General features: G+C 45.1%; 1 pseudogene; it reads left to right on the top strand.

The window, feature by feature from the left end:
- The first annotated feature begins 4,705 nt into the window (after positions 1-4,705).
- On the top strand, positions 4,706-7,691 carry LOC138436737 (olfactory receptor 9S13-like; annotated as a pseudogene).
- The last annotated feature ends 4,404 nt before the right edge of the window (positions 7,692-12,095 follow it).

The raw sequence follows: 12,095 nt of genomic DNA on the forward strand, positions 1-12,095 counted from the left end.
ATGGATGTGAGTCTGAGTGAACTCCGAGAGATGGTGATGGACAGGGAGGCCTGGTGTGCTGCAATTCATGGGGTCGCAAAGAGTCGGACATGACTGAGCGACTGAACTGAACTGAACTGATCTGAACTGATGTGGGTTAATGGTGGCCTCCTCCATGAGGGCTCATGCCATTCCCAGGTCTGCTGCACCCGGAGCCCCTGCCCCTGCAGCAGCCCCTGCCGACCCGCACCTCCACAGGAGACAATCAGACACAGTTCTGTCTCAGTCTCTATGGAGTCTCTGGGTTCTGGTGGGCACAAGGTTTCTTTGAGCCATCTGAGGGTCACTGGGGAGCATGGGGTTTGATTCTAAACGCTATTTTGCCCCTCTACCATCTTGCTGGAGCTTCTCCTTTGCCCTTGGATGTGGGGTGTCTGTTTTTGGTGAGATCCAACATTGTGTTGACAGTTGTTCAGCAGTGAGTTGTAATTGTAGCACATCCTTGTACTCCATCATCTTGAAACACCCACCAACTATACTGCAACTTAAAAACTATTCGTGTAGCAACATCAACTACAATGAAGCTTAAAAACTGTTTATGTGGCAAGATCACCTGAGATAATGGACATAAATAAAACACCTTCAATAATGGCTGTTATAGAAGAGATGATTGATGGATATATATTCATTGTGGCCTGATAACTGATCATTTCAAAGAGAAATTAATTCTTTAAACTTTGTTCTTTGGTATTTCACCACAACCAAATGTGAATGACCCAGATTTAAACAGCAATAACAATTAAAATAATAATTTAAATACATGGCCAAAGTGTCCCCCTTGTGTGTTTGATGTCTGTAGAAATAGTTTTGGCTTGAATGACTCAGATTTGAGAAACAGTATCTCTCACAAAAGAGAGAGGTGGAGGTCTAATGCAAAATCTTTGTTCCTTCTGGGGCAGAAGCTCTCTTGGGCTCCTGTTCAACCACCCCAAGGGCATGGATAACATTGCCTTGAACTCCAGTCATAGCATTCCTATTTCTCATCTAGGATAGGAAAAATGAAGTATTCATGTTTGTATTTTATGTTTATATATTTATAGAAAAAAAATCATCACATCATATCTCCTCATGGAATTCACCACAATCCAGGATAAATATTTTTACCTAAATGCCACTGTCATTTTGTCCACTCCCAAGTCTTGTTCTCCAAAGGTAATCATCATCACGGCTCTATAAGTCAATGCTGTTCATTCTTTTTCTTTAATTTATTTATTTTTAATTGGAGAATAATTGCTTTACAGCTATCTATTCTGGATTCAGCTTTTACATAATGAACAAATTGATTGAAAATAGAATGCACCATGTCAACGAATGTCCAAAGGACTTGAAAAAAAAGGAGGATGGGAAGAGGGAGAGGGAGGAGGAGGAATAGGAGGAGGAGGAGGAAAAGAACCTGAAAAAAATCAAGATTTCTTTTATTGACATCCCAATTGAAACTGCAGTACTGTCAAACATCTAATAGAAAAATAACTAAATTCGACTACCTAAAAATACTTTGAAAACTTATAAGAACTCATTGGCAGTAGGAAACACAAATGAAAATAAAAGGCATAGATTTAACACACTATCAACATAAGAAAGGATGAGGGAAACAGACTCCTACTACTGGTTGTGTTTCATTCAGTTCAGTTCAGTTCAGTCTCTCAATCATGTCCGGCTCTTTGCGACCCCATGGACTGCAGCACCCCAGGCTTCCCTGTCCATCACCAATTCCTGAAGCTTGCTCAAACTCATGCCGTTTTAAATCCACCTTGAACACCTGGAAGTTCTCAGTTGATGGGAAAAAAAAGCGTCTTATGAGTCTTTTGATTCCGGAATCCACATCTAGATATACACATTAGAGGTGGGGGGGTGGGGGTGGGGGGGCGGTTGGGGAGATCCATTACATAACATACTTTATTGAAAAAAACAAAGAAAAGGTGAGTAAATTCGTGTCTTTCTAAAGATGTGTTTGCAAGCAGTTAGGCTATAATTTCATGTTTAAAGCAATTTAAATAACTGAACTAGAAAATGGAAGGTTTGGGAAAGGTGATCAAGATCTATACAGAGTACATTTTGACATAAAGTTGGAGAGAGGGCATACTCCTAAGATAGGGGTGTGAGGTATATATTGCTGACCTTGCCAGGTGGAAGCAAGCTCCCTTACTACCCTCCGGTGTCAGCCGCCAGGACCACCACAACTAATTAACAAATCTCTAGGAAAGCATGCTTCCTTGCCTCGACCTGGCTTCTGGAGCCTCCTTGGCCTCCTTCCCCTGCTGCATCGCTCCAGCCTCTGTCCCGTCTTTACACGCCCACCACCCTGCGTCTTCTTTCTATATCATTTCCTCTTCTTGGAAGGACACCAGTCTTTGGATGTGGGACCCACCTAACGCAGCATGGAGCTTCCCAGGTGGCTCAGTGGTAAAGAATCTGCCTGCAATGTAGGAGACGTGGATTTGATCCCTGGGTCAGGAAGGTCCCCTGGAGGGGGAAATGGCAACCCACTCCACTATTCTTGCCTGGGAAATCCAATGGACAGAAGGGCAGAGGGGGCTACAGTTCATGGGGTCATAAAAGACTCGGACACGACTGAGCAACTAAACAACAATGAGCATGACCTCCTTCTAAGTAATTCATTTGAAAAACACCTTAGTTCAGTGATATCCTGAGTTTCAAGAGAATGTATATTCTGCAGTTGTGATTATAGTGTTCTATCTATGTCCAGTAGGTCTGTTTAGCTAACATTTTGAACCAATCCTAACATATGACTACAATTTTTCTGTTTCCTTTCTTACTGAATGAGATGAATATCAACCATGATGGATTTTTTCATTTCTTATTAAGTCTGCCAGTTTCTACTATGTATATTTTTATCATATTAGTCATATAAAGCTTAAACTTTTCAGATATGCACTTGGATTGAACATTTTCATTAATAAATACCCCTTTATAAGCATTTTTTTCTCCTGAAATCCTTTAGTCTAATGATTATTGAGATATAGCTGCCTTGTTCTTTTTTAAAGAATCTTTATGATACTACTTTTTCTGCTTATTACTTTCACGCTTTCTATATTTTAATGTTACACATATATCACCTTTATACTTTGGTTTGGGATTTCTGTCCAGGATATAAATGTTTTGTTTTAACAGACACATTTACTCAATCTGCACGGTAGGAAGGGTCACAATGTGACAGAGAGGGCTGTGTCATTTCCACAGGCATGGAGTCCTGCACATCACCCTTCATCACACCAACATACCAGGATGAAGCAGAGGAAGAAGGCAGGCTGTGGGCCAGGAAGACACCCCTGCAGTCCTGGGGAGGCCTTTCCAAAGAGGGCCACTGGGTCACTCTAAGTTAACTTGCTCCCCATTGGATGAACCCCAGTACTCCTGGAGGGAGATCGGGCTTCCTGACTCCTCTGTTTGGGTTGAGATGTATCAGAGGAAGTTTGGCCACAGGACTGCATCTTTCTGGGACCTGGGGAGTTGGGAGTCCCAGTGCAATCAGAGGCCAAGTAACAGCTAATTGGCCATTTGAGGCCAAGAGTCCCAGCTGCACCACGTGGAGAGCATCTTCCCAGGAGAATGACCTAAAGACGTAGATGCCATGAATACTAGCCAGCTCAGGGGACAGGACAAAGAGGAACAGATGAGTTGAGTCCACCCCATTTCCTGCTTGTACCAAGACTAAAGACCCAAGCGTTTCCTGCATCAAATTGGAGTACCTAGCCTGCCTCTCACTGTGACCCCAGGTGCCTTCCTCAGAAACCTTTCAATTACCCTTCATTGCACAGAAAGCTAGGCCTGAACAGGGTGGAGAGTCCTCTGTACCAACTCATTATCATCAGCACAGACCTGGGTCAGGGGCCCTGTTGACCCTGGGAGCAAAATGTCCTTGGTGAGTCATGCCCCTTCTGACATCACAGGAGCAGTTCAGTCATCACTTAGCAGGGTGTGGATCAGCATCACTGAGAGATGAGTCCTGGGAGCCTGAAGCCTGATTAACACTCTGCCCCCCCCCCCACCTACTACTATGAGCCGGGGCCAATTATGGCAGAGGTCTGAAATTTAAAGAAAGTAGAAATAATAAGGGGGGGTCTCATATAAATGCGGGCTTTAATCTAATGCCTGAGATTCTATATTTCTGACACTCTCCAGGTGATGCTGGTGCTGTAGGAGTAACAAGTTTACCTGAAGGAGTCAAGCGTAGTTAATACAAATGGAGGCTTACAGATATCAGTAGACTTTTCGCTTTATCTGGGAAGGTACATCTCAGGCTCAGCTCACAAGCAGGTCTACTGAAGCAGCAACCATAGGCCCATTGAGTCATTTCAATAAGCCAAGGCAATGTGTGAGTTTGTTTTCTCAGAAACCAAGCTTGGTTTCTGAGGTAGACATGTCAACCTCTACTCACGGGCTTCCTCAGACATCCTAGGGGTCACTGTTGTGATGATCAAAGGCCCCTGAGGTGGACAAACTGTCCTGGAAACAGAACAGCAACCCCAGGGGACATAGAAGCAAGACAGCCAGCCTGGGGTGGTGGGGAGAAGATGGTCACTGTGGTCACAGTGAATCTGTTGTGTGTATGGCCAGGGAGGGAACAGAATGGACAGCAAAAGCTTGGCCGTGATGAATGAGACTGTTTGCACAGGACAGAGGTGGGAGGCAAGGCTGGGTGGCCATGGAGTGTAAGGCAGACCACCAACTCTGCTCTTAGCACCGTTTCAAACACATATTATATTGAACCCTGCCTGAGCACCCAGGTCAGACCGCCCCCTCTGCCATCACGTGAGAGCTGGAGTCAGGACTGCCAGGAGAGGAAAACTGGACAAGTTACACGCTCATCTACCTTCTGTTTTGTTGGAAAGAATGAACGCTCTCAGACCACCTTCTAAGAAAACTTAGGGTTGAGGGAACTTCAGGGTCATCAACCCTCTATAGGCACCACTGACCACCCATCCTCTGCCCACACACCCCCAGCCCCAGGCCAGCACTGTGGTGCGGCAGATATGACCTCTAGAAAACAGAAAAGAGCTCTAAAATCGACGTCCACCCTCTTACTAATCCTTTCTGTCTTCCTAGGAGGCACTGTGGCTCAGATCCACCTTGCTTCACCACTCCTTCTCATTTAGGACGGATCTTCCCCCAACCATTCCTCTGACCATCACAGAGCTGGTTCCCATGTCCCACGTGAGTGTAGTGCTCAGCTCTGCTCAGGACAGAGCAGGGAGTGCTAGGCTGACAGGGACAGGAAGAGGCGCCTTATGGGAGATGCAAAGGGTGCAGATGTGACAGTGTTGAAAGTAGAAATATCAGTCGCTGAGTCGTGTCCGACTCTTTGTGACCCCAGAGACTGTAGCCCGCCAAGCTCCTCTGTCCATGGAATTCTCCAGGCAAGAACACTGGAGTGGGTAGCCATTCCCTTCTCCAGGGGATCTTCCCAAATTAGGGACTGTACTCAGGTCTCCTACATTGCAGGCAGATTCCTTACCATCTGAGCCACCAATGTTAATGGTCCTCATTGTTCAAAGTAATCAAGCCCTCGTGGTGTGCCAAGGAGCCAGATGTATCGAGTAAGGACAGAGAGATGACATACCCATGTGCTGAATGTGTTACAGTGTCTGTCTTGCTGTGTCTGTGGCCATAGAGCTGGGCTCTCCCCTGTCCATAGATTGTCCAGTACCTGGACCTTGCAAGAAAGAACCTTTAAAATATCAAGGATAGAGATCTCTAATTATGGTTTCTATCAAGGTCCCAGCTCAGTGCCAAACATGCCGAGTTAGATCTCAGGGCCTGCTGGAGAGACAGGCAAAGCACCACACTAGCCTGGTGAGGGCAGGGCCCTGATATGCTTGTAGAGTAGCCTGGAGACAGAACTATCATTGAGTAATATCCTGATGGCACAAAGTGTTTAACAATTTATGAAATTAAAGAATGAGTTAAAAAAAAAAGGAAAGTGAAGTCGCTCAGTCATGTCTGACTCTTTGCGACCCCATGGACTATAGCCTACCAGGCTCCTCCATCCATAGGATTTTCCAGGCAAGAGTACTGGAGTCAGTTACCATTTCCTTCAGGGGCAAAAATGCAGGATAAGATACTAGAGAAGGTTCAGAAAAGGCACAGCTCAGGATCAAACCCATGGGAAGGGACAACATGTCCTTTAAAGCAAGGACAAGAAGATGGAAGCCGTTCTTGCACAGTAGACTCTCAGCTTGACATGAGCCCTGGAATCATCTCAGAGCAAACACTCAGAGTCTCCCACAGAGTGAGTGTTTTGAGCTTACTTTGTTGCTATTTAGTGGCTTGGTTGTGTCCGACTCTTTGTGACCCCATGACTGTAAATCTCCAAGCTCCTCTGTCTATGAGTTTTCCCAGCCAAGAATACTGTTGTGGGTTGCCATTTCTTCTCCAGGGAATCTTCCCAACCCAGAGATTCAACCTGAGTCTCCTGCATTGCAGGCAGAGTCTTTACCTCTCAGCCACCAAGGAAGCCCTCCAAGCACACTTAGATATTAGTAAATCAGAGGAAATGTTTGCCATTTCAGGTCAGTCTGAGTTCATCAGGAGACAAATAGAGCAGCTGGTGGTCTGTTGGTCAGTGGGCTGTAAGGCCTTGAAGGGTTTCTGTTTTCCAAGAAATTGTTCCCTTTTGACTGTGACCTGCTCCCTCTCACTGCATCTCACCTGCTCTCTGCTGTCTGCTGCTTGTTGCTCAGCTGAGAGCCATGTCACCCCAGGCGATGGAAACCTCTCGGCGATGTCTTTGCAGGAATTTGTGCTGGAGGGATTTGAGGGTGGTCCGCAGACCCAAACCCTGCTCTTTGCTCTGTTCCTGGCCCTGTACGTGGTGGCCGTCCTGGGGAACCTCACCATGATGGTGGTCATCACGCTGGATGCCCGTCTGCACTCCCCGATGTACTTCTTCCTCAAGAATCTCTCCTTTGTGGACCTGTGTTACTCATCTGTCATCACCCCCAAGGCCCTGGTCAACTTCCTGTCCTCCTCCAAGGTCATCACCTTTGAGGGATGTATCATTCAATTTTTCTTTTTTGCCCTACTGGGCACCACGGAGGCATTTCTCCTGGCCGTGATGGCTTATGACCTCTTCGTGGCCATCTGCAGCCCCCTGCACTACCCCATCACCATGTGCCCCTCGGTCTGTGCCTGCCTTGTGCTAGGCTCCTACTGTGGAGGCTGCCTCAACTCCATCCTGGAGACCAGCTTCACATTCAGCCTCCTGTTCCAACCACATCGACCACTTCCTCTGTGATATCCCTCCACTGCTCAAGCTTGCCTGTGCCGACACTACGACCAATGAGCTGGTCATGTTAGGCCTCTGTGGCCTCATCATCGTGGGCACCACACTTGTGGTCCTCATCTCCTATGGCTACATCACAGTGACCATCCTGAGGATGCGCTCAGGAGGAGGGAGGCACAAGCTCTTCTCCACCTGTGGCTCCCACATGACAGCCGTGTCCCCCTTTTACGGGACCGTTTTTGTCATGTATGCCCAGCCAGGAGCTGTGGCGTCCATGGAGCAGGGCAAGGTGGTCTCTGTCTTCTACACCCTGGTCATCCCGATGCTCAACCCCCTCATCTACAGCCTGAGAAACAAGGACGTGAAGGATGCCCTGAGGAGACTGGGGCAGAGACACTCAGCCACGTGACGGAGGGTGGCCAGAGAGACAGTGTCCTGAGAACAAGACAAGATGGCTTCATGGACGGGACTGGGTTTGGTTTGAGAAATTCATTCCCTATTTATCTAATTCACCCTTTCATCCAGTGTAGCATTCTACTCTTTATGAAGCACATGATGCTCCACAAACTGCAAGTGTGAGAAATAAAGGCAGATAAGGCGTCTTCATTCCCACTAGAGAACTAATGACCCATGTTACCCAAGACCTTAATTTTGAAATCTGCATAACACAGTGCGCAGAGTGATTAGCAGACAGTCTTTGAAACAGCATGCATGTCCCAAGTTCAACTTCCTCTGGTGAAGGTATTAAACAACACAAACTCTGATGCCTCTCTTTCCCCTTCATTTCTAATCTAGGTAAATATGTGCTCAGCAGTCTCCGTGGACCACCTAGAAGAGGGGCCCTAGAACACTGGGCCTTGCCCATTCTTGGTGATGGCCTGGGTCACCAGAGCCAGTCAAGAGTTAGAAGACCAGGCTTCCCCTCAACCCTGCATGTGGCTGCTCTTCCTCCTCTGCCTCTGTTCACGGATGCTGCCACCCAACAAGGCAGCAGGGAGCACCTTCAGAGGCTCCTAGTGCTCCCTGTCTTGGGTTCTCCCCTCAGACAGAGGCTGGGAGCCCTAGGGAGTCAGCGTGGATACCCAAACTCCAACTGACACTTTATACCACCCAGCCTGGCAGGTGACACTTTCCCATTTGTGATCGTTCATCAGCACAGACATCTCTGGATAAGGACAAAGGTCCTGGTAGCTGCAGCAGGGAGCAGGGGAGGAAAGGGAAGGTGCACTTTCCTGTAGAGAGCATAGCTCCTTACTCTCTGTCTCCCACACTCCCTGGGAGCCTGGCCCCTTAACCTTGAGCCACATGTTCAGAGCTTCATCATCATGCTCCATGGAACTCAGCACGTGGTCTGGACTCAGAACCCAGTGGCCTCCTTAAGGTGTCTTCTTTTGGAAGGGTTATCCGCTCCCATGGCCACTACCAGGAGGCTCTCCTCTGGACACAAGGGTGCTCTGTCCCTAGTAGGGTCAGTGGGGACAGGCCCTGCCTCTCTGGCCACAGCTCTCCATCTTCTCTTTTTGCTCAGGAGGACTGTGGGGAGGGGCTCACACCCCGTCATCAGGCTGCCGCTCACCGTTGCTCAGTTGGGACCTACTCAGAGGCCTCTACCCGATTCTTGTCCCCATTGTCTCATATTTGGGCTCCAAACTTAATTCTAAGTCTTCCATAGATTACCGTATTCTCTTGATATAATGCTGCAATTCTTTGAAAAGTTCCCCCAGTTTTCAGTGGCAAAATGACATGGTTTATGATTGTTTCATGCTGTATTATTCTATCTCCTGTTTTCCTGTCTTCCTCTCTTTCGTCTCCTCTCTCCTCCTCCTTTCCTCCCTCTTCTTTCTTCCTTCTTTCCTTTTCTTTCCTTTCTTTCTAATCTCTCTCTTTCCCTCACCTATCTCTCTCTTTATTTTATAGTTTTTCATTCCATGAAATTTCAGAAGAATTATCTTGGGTCTTCTACCATCTTAATTTAAATTTCTAAAGGAAATAGAAAAGTGCAATCTTTTTACACAAGTGTATATTTCTCATCATACTTGCAGGTTGATGGTGCCAACAGTATAATGTCAGTGGTTCTTAGTAGAGCAACACTCATTTTCACTTTCAAATAAATCAGGAAAGCACGTTAAATATTAGATGAAATAGAAATTGCCCTATACTGTGGAAGAAAATTATTTTTAAAACCCTGTAAGTTGGGTTTGCTTATGTGAACCTATGTTTCAGACTGTAGTGAAGGGAATTATACAATGTTAGAAGTAGTTTCTTTTTTGGTTCATCCTATATAATGCTTTGCAAGCTGCTGACACATACTTGGTTCTTTGTTCACATCTAATGCTGGTGTATAAATTGAGCTCAGTGTTAAGTAGATATTGAACTCCAAAATATACATGTTACAGCTCTAGTTTGCTTATTGTGTTTCAGTGGAAAATAAACACATCACATTTCAACACAAAACACGTTGTAGTTTTGATGCTGATCCTATAGTAAAGTTTAGAAGTTTCTACCTATTAATGTAAAAATCAATTGTTGTAACTAATTTTGAGTGTAGTTCAGTACTGTTAGCATACTCACCTCACTGTGTATCAGATCTCCAGAACTTTATCATCTTGCAAACCTAGAACTCCATCCCCCTAAATAATAACTCCCTGTTTCCCCCTTACCTTCACCACTGGTGGTCACCATTCTACCTTCTGTCTCCACACATGTGACTTCTTTAGATGGCCCAGATAAGTAAAGCATACAGTATTTGTCTTTTTGTGTCTGGTCTTTCATTCAACATAGAATCCTCAAGGTTTACCCATGTTGCAGCATGCGACAGCATTTCTGTCATTTTCAGGGCTGAATTGTAATCCATCACATGTGTATACAACTTTTTGCTTATCCCTTCATCCACCTAGGAACACGTGGGTTGCCTCCACATTTTGGTTATGTTGAAAAACATGCTATGTAAATGGGCATGCAAATATCTCAGAGAGACTGCCTTTTTTCTTTCTTTTCTTTCTTTTAGTATATCTTCAGCTGTTTTGTTGTATCGTGTGGTTATCTTTTCTCATTTTGAGGGAAATCTTATATGACTTCTAAGTGGATGTATCATTTTGCTTCCTTCCAACAGTGCAAAACTGTTCCATTTTATCCACATAATAGTTAATATGTGCTCTTTTCTCTTTCACTTGAGCCATCATAAATGGTGGTGAAGTATTATCTCTGTTGTTTTTATTTCCCTAACAATTAGAGATTTTGAGCATTTTCTCATGTTTGATGGCAATCTATAGATCATCTTTTAGAGAAATAGCTTCAAGTATTAAGATTGGTGCAAAAGTAATTGTGGTTTTGCATTGTTGAACTTGCCATTTTATATTGGAATACATTCTTAAATAAATGTGGTTATATTATACATCATTTCAATGCATGCTTCTCACTTTATATTTTTTGCTAATGTCATTACTTGCTGTGTATTTTATATTTATTTTAGACTAGAGAAATGATGTTAGACAAAAAGTAAATCTGAGTGATTTTCTTATTCGAGTTCAAAATGGATGGTAAAGCAGCAGAGACAGCTCACAACATCATAACGCATTTGGCCCAGGAATCGCTAATGAACACACAGTACAGTGGCGGGTCAAGAAGTTTTGCAAAGGAGATGGGGGCCTTGACGTTGAGGGGGATGTTGGCTGACCATCCAAAGACGGCAACAACCAACTGAGAGGACCACCAAAGCTTATCCCCTTATAACTGCACAAGAAGTTGCTGGAGAACTCATTGTCGACCATTCTGTGGACGTTTGGCATTTGAAGCAAATTGGAAACATAAAAAAGCTCAGTCAGTGGGTGCCTCATGAGCTGATTGCAAATCAAAAAAATCCTTGTCTTGAAATGCAATCTTCTCTTATTCTATGCAACAACAAAAAAACTATTTCTTGATCAGATTGTGACTTGTGGGAGCGTATGGAGAAAGTAAGATGGAAACATACATTACCACATGTAAAATAGGTAGCCAGTGGGAATTTGCTGTATGACTCAAGGAACTCAAACCAGGACTAGGTAACAACCTAGAGAAAGGTTGCTGCTATGAGTGAATGACGCTGGGATTATTGGCCTCTGGAAGAGAGGAATTCACTGTGGGGCCAGTGACAAGGCTTCATTGATCAGAGCTTTTGTGTAACAGTTTTATTAAATAAAGTATAAGAGAGATAGAGAAAGCTTCTGACTGACATCAGAAGGAGACAGAAAGAGTGCCCCCTTGCTAGTTTTTAGCAAGGAGCTATATACCTGTTGCTGGTAAATCACTTCAGTCGTGTCTGACTCTGTGCAACCCCATAGACAGCAGCCCACCAGGCTCCCCCATCCCTGAGATTCTCCAGGTAAGAACGCTGGAGTGGGTTGCCATTTCCTTCTCCAATGCGTGAAAGTGAAGATGCTCAGTCGTGTCCGACTTAGTGACCCCATGGACTGCAGCCTACCAGGCTTCTCTGTCCATGGGATTCTCCAGGCGAGAGTACTGGAGTGGGGTGAGAGAAAGGAAATGCCTCAAAACTTAGAGTTGCACCAGAGCCCTCATTCACAACATGCATTTTGAGACAGCATTGGCAGGTGAGTCATCCTGGGCCATAAAACAGTGGACATGAATCTTGAAGAAAGGTAGATTTCCAAGCAAATACATAGTTCTTTAACATAACTTTAGAAAGACATCTCCGTGAGAAAAACGCATTGGTTAGCTCAAGGTTTGAGATAAAGTTAAGTTCAGTCAGAACCAGGTGCTGTCACGGCAACACAGAAAAGAAAAAAAAATGTCGTGGTTCAGGCATGGGTTGGAA

The sequence above is a fragment of the Ovis canadensis genome, chromosome 1 (assembly GCF_042477335.2).
Source record: "Ovis canadensis isolate MfBH-ARS-UI-01 breed Bighorn chromosome 1, ARS-UI_OviCan_v2, whole genome shotgun sequence".
NCBI lineage: Eukaryota > Metazoa > Chordata > Mammalia > Artiodactyla > Bovidae > Ovis > Ovis canadensis.